The sequence below is a fragment of the Cucurbita maxima genome, unplaced genomic scaffold (assembly GCF_002738345.1).
Source record: "Cucurbita maxima cultivar Rimu unplaced genomic scaffold, Cmax_1.0 Cma_Scf00166, whole genome shotgun sequence".
Lineage (NCBI taxonomy): Eukaryota > Viridiplantae > Streptophyta > Magnoliopsida > Cucurbitales > Cucurbitaceae > Cucurbita > Cucurbita maxima.
This window is the reverse complement of record NW_019272182.1, coordinates 101,869-116,833: the sequence shown is the minus strand read 5'-3', so window position 1 is coordinate 116,833 and position 14,965 is coordinate 101,869. Positions and strand designations below refer to the sequence as shown.

The window sequence follows — 14,965 nt, the reverse complement described above, 5'->3', positions numbered from 1 at the left end:
GACCTTCAATTTTCTCCCCCATGAACACAATTTTCTCCTCATCTATCTTTTTTTAAATACTTTTAAAAGTTAAACATAGTTTTGACATTTTTTTTTTAATTCACCAGTATTTTTTTTTTAAATTATGAGTTTTTTTTTAGATAAAGTGCAAAGTTCGATGGTTTTTTTATTAATTTAGCATATAATTTAAAAAAAAATACAAATTTTTGTTCATTAAGTTAATATTTATTTTATTAAAATACATAACACCACATCAAAATTAATTTATTTGGAATAAAATTAAAACTAAAAAATCAATTTATTTTAAACTAAAAAATTAATTTATTTTAAAACTAAAAAGTATACTTGGTTTGACTAAAACATCCCTTATCCCAACTATAAAGAATTTAATTCCAAGTTCTCTTCTAATAGACAAACGATTTATTAACCTCTGTGGTAAGATTTCACTTCATGAATTTAAGTAGCGTTCAACTATAAATATCAAATTTTAAAGTATTCCTCAGTAAAGTAAATCTGTTGAAACTATCTATCAAAGGTGTTCCATAATGAGTTGTGTAGAAGTGTTTCCTTCAATTCTAATTCCAATTAAGGATGTCAATGACAAAAAAGTGCAAGAGGCTAGAAGGTTTGTAGTGGAAGAAAATAACAAGAGTCATGGACATCGTTTCGTTTACTAGCTGTATCATGTGTCTTATTCATGGTTACTTAAATCTCATTGAATTGGTGCGCCTTTCACATCAGAGACATTTGTGCCTTAAACCGAGCTCTTTGCAATAGCGAACTTATTAAAAACTCTTTGCTTGCTGCAACATTTGCTTAACATAATTGGACCAAAGGACGGTATGGACGACCATAGCTCACGGTATTGGTCCCCAATCATGAAGTAGCTTTGAGAGTTCACAAAAGGTCGAAAGTTGAATTTCTTCAGAATGGTAACCAAATAACGGATGATTATTGTTGAATTTCCAAAAAATACACCACAAATTTCATTTATAGATATAAATGGAACCATTGATATAAAACTCTTATTATATAATTGCATCTTCACTAACAAACCCACCTCAGAGTGATCATCTGCAAATTAAGAAGCGTTCCTAAATTACTCAAAAGTGAACTTTTAAGACAAATGAAGCTATATTTGAGCAAGAAAAATCATGTTACATGTGTCTGGGATACCACGGAGACACCAATGCAAGCAATCACTACCACCCGAAGTTTCTTTGATATTGTAGTTGGATCTATGAGACTCATCCCTCAGATGTGAAAGAGTAGTTATATCCAACATTCTTACTTGTGTGCCTCTTACGGAGCTCTCAACAAATGGATCGCTTGACACAACTTATATTGCCGATAATCATCACTTACATCCAAAACTTGAGTATAGCGGTCGACTATCGTCAAGGACCCATTCACCATTTCCATTCCTAACGATGGAAAAGTTTTATTACATTCATTTCTTTCTTCTTTCTAACTTCTTCATTCTCACATTTAACTTTTTCTTATTAAAAAAAAAAAAAACTGAAAAAGGAGAAAGAAGGAAGAAGAAAAAAGAAAACCCTTAATTTTGAAAGCTTATCAAATACTCTTTGACCGATGTAAAGAAAGCTTGAGAATAATTTATTCTCACGTCCCTCTTTGACACTTGTTGGATATATATCTATCCTTCACATGTCGTATCATAATCATATCATATCGTAAACACTTTGTGGTTATATCCTTCCCAAACTTATCATAGATTTAACGTCCTTAGACATACACAGTTGTGTCGTTACCTGAACGTACCTTAGTCATAACGTTATAGGAACGTATCCTAACGCTATCATTCTATATCCCTTTCTACCCATAACCTAATCGTATTTTTTTATGAATCCATCGTGACCATATTGTTTTTATCAATCTGTCATGACCATAGCACTTCGATACGTAACCAAACCATAACGTTTCATGAACATGTCTTACCCCTATCGTTACATTACGTAACCAAATATACCATTGAACACATGGTACCGTAAGTATTATCATACAATTCACATATTATAACATATCATAAGCATATCGATTCACAAACATTTCACACATATCAATATATATGACACTTGCAGAACCACGGGCACAGTCAACATCAAATATAACCATATGGATGGTAATGCCACCTACCTGATTAGCTTAGGCTAGTGTCCCCAATTTATCCTTAAGAAAGTTCGATTTGTCCTTTGTATTAAAGTCAACCTATATGAACCATGACATCAATTTATATCATTTCTCTGAGTTTTATGATGTTCTAGTGTTAGATTTCATGGGAATATTGCATGAGTAAAGTCTTGAAATGTCTATATATTTAACACTTTCCAAATCTTGATTTTTGGCTGTTTGTGTTTTTTTTTTTTTATAATTATGTTAGCAATTAGCCAATTTAATCAATTCTTCCTTTATGTTTTTTTTTTAAATTATGTTACCTATTACTTTTGGCTAATTTAATCTATTCTATTTATTTATTTTATTTTATTTTTTTTCTATTGATGGACATATCTTTCTAAAACATACTAAATAAAACTAAATAATTGGTTAAAAGAGGATATAAGATATAACTTATGGTTAAATCTCTTTCCATATGAGAATAACTCATTCTCATTTCCATCTTTGCAACCATGTATAAATTAAGGATTTTATTTCTCTTTGGTCAAAACCATCCTTAAAGGACAAAATTGAAGTTGTAGTTAGTCCATTATAATATTTGACGTGCTAGTTTTCAAACTACTTTAAATGGGTGTAAAGAAACCATGGGAATAACTTAGTGTCACTAATATGACACGTGTTGGGCATGTACTGAACACTTGTTGATACAATACATACATTACAAATTTATAATCCAGCATTTCGTATCAGACACTTGACTTTAAATATATTTTGAGAGTGAACAGTACATTAAGCTTTTTTTTAAGTATACAAATATATAAACTTATTTATATGAATTTATTTCTAATATAAAATTGATAAATATTTTGAAATAATTCTTTTTAATTAATGTATCATTGTCACATCAGTGTCCTAGTTTTTTAAAAATGACATGTTACCATATTTTTTTGGTATCATGTTTATGTCTCGTATCTATATCTCATTTTTATTTTTGTGACTCTGAGATATTTTGCTTTTATAAATAGATATCTTCACGAAAATAAGTTTAATTTATGTTGAGATGGAGAATAAAAATTGACACTTAAGGGCGTTGATACTTGCGACTTTGATTCTTCTTAATGTGAAGCTTGCATCTTGCAATTACTTGGGTAGAGAATGTGTTTCACTTAAAATTCACTCAAGAGAAAATAATCGAATAACGAACAATATTCGAGAGAGGATAACTTTTTTTTTTTAATATTTGAGAAATAAGAAAGAATAAAAATTAAAACATGGCATGAATGACATCTTCTTGAATCTTTGTTTTGTTCTGGTAAATGTATAAAAAAAAAATCTTATACATTTTTAGATATAATTTAAGATTACCTATTTAATAAAACTCCATCCAAATTTTTACTGATAAATTTAATTATTATTTGTATACAATTGTTAATATGTAAGAAAATATATGTACAAAATGTTTATACTATTGGTAATACACTAGTCTCGGTTGTTTGACTAAAACAATGCAACCATTGTCCAAACTAAACAATTTGATTCGAAGCTATTTCCTAACAGAGGGAGGCTCAATTAGACTTTGTTGTAAGATTCGACCATATCAATTTTGAATAGCGTTCTCCACAATTATAAATATCGAACTCCAAAGTATTCACGAGCAAAGTAAGTTTGTTGAAACTATCTATAAAAGTGTTCCAAAGTGAGTTGTGGAGAAGATTTGCCTTAAAATCTAGTTCCAATTAAGGATATCAACGATGAAGAAGTGCAAGCTATTGGAAGGTTGGCCGTGGAAAATTTCAGAGGTGGTAGATATAATTTAATTTACAAGCGTGTGGTGAACGGTCTTTTTAGTCCCATATAGGCTTTGACCCCAAATTTTATATTATTGTGATAGATGCTATAAATGACAATAATATTCATTGGTCCTCTCTCTATATGTGCTTGTGGGACATTACTCTCTTTTATCTATCAACAACATTACTCTCTTTTATCTATAAAAATGACATAGCCATAATGATATAATAATCCTTATATATGTATTTTTTCTTTTGGGTATCGATCTCCTACCTCTCACATGCTAAGCAAGCGCTCTACCATCTGAGCTACATCCCCACAATTTTTGCATCACAAAACCCTAAATTTTCCGTCATCAATAATAGTGAAAATGAAGAAATATTGCTACCCAACATGTCATGAATAAGGAAAAAATTGAAAAGAAATAATATATTTAATAATAGATAGCCATATTTTGGGAGATGCATGGTATCAATCCCCATACCTCTCGCATGCAAAACGAGCACTCTACCCTCTGAGCTACATCCCCATGATTTTAACATTATAAAACCCTAGCTATAGTATGATTACTTGAATAAAGTTATTATTGTTGTTTATTCAATAAAGATTGTTATTGAATAAAATGAATTTTACGATCATTAATCTAAATCCAATAAACTAAGAACACTCTAGCTATAGTATGATTACTTGAACTATATGTAGAGACATAAGAGTTGATAAGGCTGAGTACCTTATTCTGGGGACACTATGGATGCGGCCCACTTTTGTATATGATATAAACAATGTGATCAGTAAAATTGTACATGTGGAGATATGTGTGTGGGGGCGTCCTATGCAATGAGTATTGCATAAGATCGAACCATGAAGAAAATCACTCTCACTTCATAATGTCATTTACTATTGAGACTGATTTTCTTTTCATTCGATGACCTAGGTAACTCGATCTTAATTCTAAGCTAACCATGAACTCCTTTTTATTCGAAATTATCCTTATATTTGCATGGGTGAGAGTGGCTTAAGTTCGCTGACTCAATAAGCCTCCCATTTCAGGGGTAAGACTGGGTAAATGGCTGGGGACGTGGGGCTGACTCTAGGTCTTGAACAAGGGGCTCCACCCTCTCATTGGCCTGAGAGGGATTCGGTTTACTGGTTGGACCACAAACCAATTGTTCATTAGAGGATCAGTGAGACATAAGAAACAAGAAGTAACTTCAGGGGTAAAACGGTAAATTGGCCCAGCTCTAGTTACGAACAACCTGTGAAGGATAGACTTACTAATCATGGTTATATCAAATGGACAAAAATATATCTATAGTGAGGGGAGTGCAACTACTAGGCTATAGTGGAATGTCCTAGTAGTTAACGAATGTTGGTTAACAAGGTTAATGAGTTTAACCGGTTAATCTTGAATCATTGGAGCCCATGATCTATAGGTCCATTAGGTCCCTCTACTAGCTCATATCGAACTAAAACATAGAACAGTGTGACGAGTGAGTTCGAAGTGTTCGAATTCAAATTAGGGAGAATGCACTACATATATACAATATATTTAACCGCATTTTTTGGTTTATTTACGAATTAAACAAAAAGATTGAATCTGAACGTTTTCATTTGTGTTATCCGCCAAGGAAATGATCAAGGAATTCTCTATACACGGCTGAGAGATGACCGTATTGTTGCACATTCTGAATAAAGTACCGTAGGCAAGTGAAGCTTTTTAAAATAAAAGCGTGTAGAACTCAGATCCACTTTCTCTTCGATTCGTAAACTTCAGATCTGATCTTCATTTCATCTCCGAGTGATTGAGAAAGAATTTGAGCCTGGCGTGCATCCGGTTCAGTCATCAATAAGGTACAAAGCTGATTTATTAAATGGGCTTGAAGTTCCATTATCGTTAGGTCGAAGATCTCTACTAGGTTTAGTGCACTTTGGTAGTTGCGAATGTTGTCGTAATCAAATGTCTTTCTCATTCGACATTCTCTCTTACCAAGCACTCATACTCGCCAGGGTCGAGGAGACAATCCTTGAGATAATTGGGCTTTGAGATTGCGTATATGCGAAAAGAGCTCGCTTTCAACTTTCTACCTCGGTGTTTTGTGCCCAGTTCTGGTTCAGAAAAGGGTCTAATCTCTTTCATTGGAGCACATTGATGCCAAAGGAGTCTTCTGAACCGGTGGAGAGGCTATGATGACTTCAGGCTATTCAAATAGCATGACTGATACCACAAAGAAATGGTCTCTAAGTCACACTAGTGGAATAGGTTTTTCATAATAATTATCTCGATATATTATACCAAAAACCTGTCTGATGACTAATAAGGTAAGGGGTTTCAAAATACAAAAGAATGACAATTCGTGTGATAGAAAAGGAGATCTTCATTTTTTTTTCAGTGTGCACGGTTCGCCTGCCTTCTTGACCACAGATAGGCTATAGGGCTTTGCACTTCGGCCCCTGAGAATACCACATCAAGGTGACAGGATTCGAACCTATGGCTCTCTGAAACTTCTTCATCGGTTATTTGGGCGCATCTTCCTTAAAAGAATTGTGACGACAGTGGACAACATAATGGAAAGTTTCTAGAAAGAATACAATAGAACAATTTGTGTAATGCTCTTTTTGAAGTCGGGCTCGAAACGATCTTTATTCTTCCAAGATTATGTTTCATTCTCTATTCTCATCTTCTTGGTTCAATGTTTAAAAACCACATTTTAAATCATATTATCTTGCCTAATTCATTTTGATATAGTATTGTTGGGGGCATTTTGAGAATCGAACTTGAGGCCTTTACACCCAAAAAAATAATCATACCACTAGACCAAATGCGTTTATAGTAGATCTAAAGTTCTTAGTTGCTAGTCTATATATTTTTCGTGCCTCAATATATATGAAATTTATAATAGTTGAAAGTTCTTAGTTGCTAGTCTATATATTTTTCGTGCCTCAATATATATGAAATTTATACTAGTTGAAAGTTCTTTTTCGTGCCTCAATATATATGAAATTTATACTAGTTGAAGTTGTGCATTGCCACGCATTCCTTTGGGTTAGGCCCCATTGATAATTATTTTACAACTATTCTATTTCTTTTCATTTATTTTTCTTTCAAAAATTGTGCTTTTTTTTCTTTTTTGGAAGGGCATTTCGAGAATCGAACTCGAGACCTCTTGCACCCAAAGAAAGAATCATACTAGACCAAATGCCCTTATTATGGACTATATATTAAATTTTTTATGGAATCTATCATCATTATTTCATTTATTTTCTTTGTTAATAAAATCCATGAGCAATTATTATTATTATATTTTAGATCAGCTTTAGTTTGATAGTTCCATTTGAGACACATATAGTGGAGTACACAAGTAAAGCAAATATCGAAAGTTACGATTTGTATAGGCATGCCTATTGAAAGTGAAAAAGATAAAATGATATTTAGAGCAAGAATATTACACTTCGTTGAATTGCATTCTTTGAGGCTCATCTTTTGATGAATTGAACATAGGGGGGCATTCCGAGAATTGAACTCGGGACCTCTCGCACCCTAAGCGAGAATCATACCACTAGACCAAATGCCCTTTAAAAAAAATGCAACATTTTTAATACCTACTCAATATATTTTTTTCTCTCAAGTTTAAAATCTATTTTCTTGAGCGGTTGTTGGACTATAAAACAAAAAGTTGATGGTCTAGTATTTTACTTGTAAGTAAGGTATGTAATATTGAATTGTTCTAATATGCAAGTGTTATCAAATAAATTGCAACCCAACAAATGAATCAAACAAATCAGTTTGGGTTGGGTTGGATTTATTCGTCTTAGTTCATCAGTTTGTTTGATTTAATTCTTCTATTTTGCTTCGTATGACAAGAAAATGATGTTGTATTGAATGTACCTTAGTTTGATTTATGATAAACTCATATGAAATATAATTGCATTAATAGTACTAAGAGTTGGAGTCTATAAACTATTCATGAACTTAAGTGCAACTCATATTTCATTAAAGACGAGATAAACTTTAGTTAAGTAACTGAAACTTTAAATTACTTCATGTAGAGCTTCAATTACTCTAGGTTAGTTACTATCTTTAGGATTGACTAATCAGTTCTTGGATTTAGAGGATTGTTTTTTGTAATTTTCAACTACAACTTATGTTTTCAAATTTTTTTGGTCATAATTTAGGTAGTGGTTGTATATTATGGATGAACACTAGAATTTCTAACCATAAAATTTGTTTGGATGAAATTTTAGTTAAAGTTGCAAATTTTACTTCTTGCGAGTAAAAAATTTGTTTCTTAGCATAATATGAATTTAGTAGAAGAGTTATTAGGAATAGGATTGGAGAAAGAAATTTTATTTAAAATAATAAACCGACCCAAGTTCATCTTTGTTGTTGTCTAATTGTGATTTTGAAAAAAGCTTAACTAATATGAAATATCAAGGTAAATCAAGAATATATCCTACACGTCATTTAAAGAGAAATTCATGTTTTATTAGAAGAGACCAACTTCATTTAAGGTACTAGGAGTTTAAATTACTTCCATTGTTATTTCAATCAATCCACAATGATTAAAAATTTAGGGTTGGCTAATTGGACATCAATTATCAACTTTATGTTATAATTTAGGTAGTAGCCATTATAATTCTTCCATGGACCATATGTGTTATAGTTAAATGAATATATATATATATATTATGTATGTCGAGGCCTGGACAAATCATAAAATAGTAAGGAACACCATTGTCAATGCTAGAGCCACTCACAACTAATGATGGACACCGATGAAAAATATTTTAACATCCACATTTACAGAGTTTCTCTCCTCGATTTCTTCCTACAACTTAAAGATGTGTGTTACAAGGAAGGGCTAGGGATTGATTTGATACCTTCTCGTGGATCGTAGCCTAAGATATTCGCTTCAAAAGTTCATCCAAAATCTGATTTATCGCTTGAGATAAAACAAAGGATTTCTTATTGGGCAGCCGATTTTAGAGGTTTCAAGGCTCTATTTCTTCATTGAACCACTTCCATATCCTTTCTTAAGGCTAAAGGAATTGGTTTGGAGGAACGTCTTTGAGTGTAGGACCTTAATTTCCAGAAAACGTTCTCGGTATGCAACTCACTCAAAACGCCAGATTTTCGATCTCATGGGTAGCTTATTCTACGATGTTTGATCTCTAGATTCCTTCATTAAGTTTACTCAACTTCTTCCTCTAAAGCTAGAGGAATCCTTAATTTGAAGAAAAAGAGATCGTAGATAAGAATTTGACTCTTATCCCCAAATTTAATTTCGAAACCTATTTCCTTCAATTCGGCACGCTATCGAGGCTATTTTTCTTCGTGGTCTTCTATGAAAGCATTCCTTGGAGGTGCAGAAATTGATTAGAATCATTCTTGCTCGACGAATCATCATGTATCCTCGGATTGGATTTTCAAGTTTTTCTTGAAGTTCTTCAATGGCGGATTGAATTGGGAAGGAATGGTTTCGAGGCACTTTCAGCACTTTGTTCCTACATAGAACTTGTGGGTAATCTTGTTGAGAAACGGTAGAAATAAGTTTGAAGAGAAATGGTGGAGGATTGATCTCGAATTTGGAAGAAATCTGAGAGTAGGAGACCCATAATCTAAACGCTTATTGCCTTCGATTGGGGGATTGACCTTTCTCGATTCTTATTCCGTATTGTTGCTCATACTTTAGACTTTATAGGAGGAGCTTAAACCGACATTGAGAGCTCTTGAATCTTCGTTATTTAGAGATCGAACTTTCTGGATAATTTTTTGGAGATATCAACTCCGATCATAGCCTTATCGACCTTGGCTTTGAATACTAGTCGTTGGATGTAATGATCCGTGCGTGTTCATTCTAGATCATATCAAATTTTGGAGGAGATCCAATGGTTGAGATTTGAGTTCGAAGGATTTTACTCGGATGGTCACGGTAGATGCTCTGATTCTAATTAGAGTGGCATTTCTGTAATTATCAATTCTTCTAGGGGTATTTTGGTAATTTGCCACTTTCCGAATATTTTATTATTATTTTTCTCGAAAAATCCATAATTTTTCTACAAATTCCTCATCGCTTTTTGATAATTTTTATCTTATTTTGAATCCTTAGATTCCTTCAAGATAAGGAATTACAAATTTGGTAAGATTTTATATAATTGATAAAATGACTATTTTGCCATTTTCATTTACTTTTTTCTTTCCAATCCTTTTCAAAAGGCCTTTCAACTCCTTGAAATCACTTGTTAGGGTACTGACTTGACTAAGTCTCTTGTTCTTGCTTAATCCTTTAATTTTTTTCCTTTCTATCCTTTGGTTCTTTCATGAGTGGCATATTCTTATGGGAGCTAATTTCCTTCATTTTTGGGGTGTTACATATACATACTCTTGACAAACACAAAATGAGAAACAGACTCAAAAGAAGAACAAAAAATACTAGATTAAAAACAGAGGTTAGTCCATGGCCCACACTCCAAAGTCTGCTCTCATCCACGACCAACTCTTAGTTACTTGAAAGAAAATGATAAACATGGAGTGAGTAAAACTTAGTCAGTAGCCTACTAGTAGGTTCTTAATCGCGACTTTAAGCTATGATATTACTTCTTGTTATGTTCTTAATCGCGACCTTAAGCTAGGAGAGTGTCAAACTAAATATTTGAATGTCACGTGTTTACTCTCCACATTCACTGCACCTGTTTTCATTTGCATAAGCTAACTATTCAATAAAAAATTAGTTATTATTTATTTTTAAAATTTCAATGTATAATGAATTAGAGGAAATACTTTTACCCATGAATTTTGATTTTTAATTTTTGCGGGGATACTCAGTTGGGACTGAATATCTGAAGGTTACATGTTTAATTCACGTTCACCGCACTTGGTTTATGTTGCATAAGTCCATTAAGTTGCATAAATTTATTTAATCTAAAATTAGTGATTATTTCTTTTTAAAATATAATGAATTAGCGGAAATACCTTTACTTATGATTTTTTTTTTCAAATATTAGCGAGGATAACTCAGTTTGAAAGTGTCAGACTGAAAATCTAAAGGTCATGTGTTCAATCCACCTTCTTCACCGCACCTGATTCAAGTCACATGACTTGACTCCTAACTATTCAATTTAAAATTAGTGATTATTTCTTTTTAAAATATCAATGAATTACCTAAATACATTTGCTAATGAGTTTTCATTCAAGGTCACGTGTTTGATCCACGTTCACTGCACCTGATTCAAGTGATTATTTCTTTTTAAAATATCAATGAATTACCTAAATACCTTTGCTAATGAGTTTTCATTCAAGGTCACGTGTTTGATCCACGTTCACCGCACCTGATTCAAGTTGACTAAGTTGCGTAACCTGACTATTCAATCTAAAATTAGTGATTATTTCTTTTTAAAATCTCAATGAAGTAGTGAAAATATCTTTACCGATGAATTTTTATTTTTAATGTTACCGGGGATAGCTCAGTTTGGAGAGCGTCAGTAACGATCTGAAAATCATGTGTTTGATTCACTTTCACTGCACCTAATTCAAGTTGACTAACTTGCATAACCCCAATATTCAATTTAAAATTAGTGATTATTTCTTTTTAAAATTACTTGACTATTTAATCTAAATTTAGTGATTATTTCTTTTTAAAATTCCAGAATTTTCATTTTCAATGTTACAAGGGATAGCTTAGTTGGGAGAGCGTACTATTGAAGATTTGAAGGTCACGTGTTCGTTCGTTCGACCTTTACGACACCTGATTCAAGTAGTATAACTTAGTATCTTATCTAAATTTAGAGATGATTTCGTTTTAAAATTTCAATGAATTAGCGTAAATAATTTTACTGATGAATTATTTATTTGACTAAAGATAATTCATTATTTGACCATAAATGCACTATAAGACATTTAGTAAAACATTTAGTAAAATGTGGATTCCTAATTCTTTATTTGACTGTAAATGCACTATAAGACATTTAGTAAAATGACTCATTTTATTGCATGGAATAATAAAATTGATCTTCTCGTAGAATTGTCAATATATTCTACTTTTAATGTTGCTAAGTAGAGTCCTTTTGATATAGGTGATGATTTTTCTGATTCGAGGACGAATCCTGAAGAGGGGGATGATGATAAGAATCACGGTGTACATTCTACTTTCAATGTTGCTGAGTTGAGTTCTTTTGATGTAGGTGATGATTTTTCTAATTCGAGGACGAATCCTTTTGAAGAGGGGGATGATGATAAGAATCACTGTGTTCCAACTGAACCTATTACACAACCCAAGGCCAAGAAGATTCAACAAGCATTCATACTTCATCTACAAAATTGGATAGGCTAGATTCAACCATCATTTCATGTGTTACAATCTGAATCGTTTGAGTCAAGACCATTTGGAGATTCAAAAGTAAATATTTGCACGGTTGAAGTAGCGGATGAAGTTGCAAGCATCATTTCATGAGTGGTTAGAAAACTTTATTTATTATTTTAATTTCATAAAGTTTGTAATGCTCAAATTGGCTTCGTCTTCTGTGGAGATTTAAAAGGATCGAGATTAAATCACGGTCACTAACTTCTTTTGTGGGGAGACTATAAATACCCACAAATTATTATGTAAAAGCATATTTGTGATCAATGAAATTGATCTCTCAAGTTGAGACGTTCCCCCTTATAGAAATGTGAGCATATCTTTGTCGTTTCTAAGTTTCATGCAATTCTTGTGGTAGATTGCATCTGAGTAATTTAATCAAGCCTTGATCAAGTTTGATTTGGAGTGACTCAATTTAGAAAAAGGTTCAAAATCTTGCTTCTCATGGTTGGATCTCATAATCTAATTCTAGCTTTTATATCTTGGTTGATCCAAATTTTGTATAAGAAGGTGGTAATTTCTTTAATACAAGGGTTCTTGCTTCTACAAAAGCTTGGCTCGTTGGGCTGAAGATTATGGTTGGTCTATCATCCTTCAACGAGATCTTCTATCCCCATGACTTGCTCTGATGCTGTCGTTTTTCTAATGCCGATGACACGTCCAGTTGTCGAGATTGGTAATGAGAGTTTGTAACCCATCCATTGAGGTTCTTGGAATGATTCTATAGCTTATCATTTTCATGTTGGGAGTTGGATCGTGGGTCTTGGGCGAAGGAATCCTTGGTTTACCGCCCTTCGAGTTGAAGGAAGTGTCATAAGGCTCATTTTTTTCCAATTTTTTTCAATTTTATTGATTTTATTTCAATGTTTTCAAACTCACTTGGGTGCTCATCTCAATCATTTCAGCCTTATTGGCATTCAATAAGAGAGTCCTTGGAAATAACCGGTAACTGTTCAACTAAATTATCACATTAACAATTTAAATCAAATAAAGTAACATTAACCATTTGAATTACCTCAACCCCACTTGTTGAACTTGACGAAATGTCTACAACATAACACTAACAAAGGTACAAAGTAACACAAATAAACGTACAAAGTACACAAATAAACGTTCAAAGTAACATTAACAAAGGTACAAAGTTCATAAAAGTCTTTTTAATCTAAAATACCATTGACCTTGACTATTATAGTGCCTTTCAAACGTAGGTAAAGTTTAAATTCGGGTCTCCTTGTCAAACTCACTTGGGTGCTAATCTCAACCATGATGGCGTTCAACAAGAGAGACCTCGAAAATAGTCCGATTATCGCATTAACCATTTGAATCACCTCAACCCAGTAGTTGAAATTGAACCAAATATATATAATATAACTCTAACAAAGGTACGAAGTTCATAAAAGTCTGTTTAATCAAAGATAGAAACTGTAAAATAAGATGAAATAAGAAAATAATATTCCATTGCCGATAATCAAACCCAGGCCTGCTGGGTGAAAGCCAAATATCCTGACCGCTGGACAACAATGAATTTTTGGTGTAGATGTCCTGAAGTCTTTTGTCAGATCGTTAAAGAGTTTTAGCATGATCTTTTGCTTAATGTCTAACTCTTCGACACGTCCTTCCCTATGTGTGTTAAAGTTCTTAGAGTTACCGCGACGTTTTGAGCTGTTTGATTGTGTGGCTCTTTCTTCAAAAGAGTCAACATCAAATGTTAGGTCTTTGATTGGCAACCCATCTAGGGGAGCGTCAATTGCATCGATTCCATCAACGATCTTCCAATGAGTTTATGGTTCATGACCCATTTTTTATACCATTCACCTTCGAGCACTACCATAGTTTTACATCGTCCATGAGATGCATTGCGGCTAATGTAACTCTCAGGTCATATGAGAAAGTTCCTGTAGCCCTCAACTCTTAGGTCGTATGATAGAGTTCTTAGAGCTACCACGACATTTCGAGGTGTTCGATCGTTTGGTTTTTTCTTCAAAAGAGTCAACATCAAACGTAAGGTCTTTAATTGGCAACCCATCCAGGGGAGCTTCGAATGCATCGATTCCATCAACGGTCTTCCCATGAGTTTATGATGCATGACCCATTTTTTATATCATCATCCTTCGAACGCCAACGTCCATGAGATGCATTGTGGCCAACGTTACTCTTAGATCCTATGAGCAAGTTCCTGTAACCTTCGAATATTGTTCTACGTCAAAAATAAAGTTTTTTAATTCCTTAGCATCCCGGTTCTCATTTAAGAGTGTGTTTTTGGATTTAGAGTTTGTTGCCCAACATGAGCTTGGCTTGGGGTGTGGTTCTCTACGACCCTGCTTGTCAAACTCACTCGGGTGCTCATCTCAGTCATCTCAGCCATGATGGCGTTCAACAAAAGAAACCTTAAAAATGACTGGATTATCACATCAACCATTTGAATCACCTCAACCTTGTTAAACGTAGTATAAATCATATTTGTATATAGTAAGATAATCTAGTGGTTTACTAGTTTGTTACCAAATCTATGTTTTACTGATTTGTTACCAAATATATGATTTTATGGTTTGTTACTAAATCTATGATTTAGAATGTAATCTTCATTATACACATCTATAAATACATGAGGTCGTGACCCTAGGTGAGGTCATTGTGCCATTCAACTTAACATGGTATCAGAGCTAACGTTTATTTTTTAAATG

General features: G+C 33.1%; 1 non-coding gene across 1 annotated transcript; it reads right to left on the bottom strand.

The window, feature by feature from the left end:
- Window positions 1-7,427: 7,427 nt before the first annotated feature.
- On the bottom strand, window positions 7,428-7,499 carry TRNAP-AGG. The gene has a single exon. It is a non-coding gene; the product is annotated as a tRNA-Pro (tRNA).
- Between the last annotated feature and the right edge of the window lie 7,466 nt (window positions 7,500-14,965).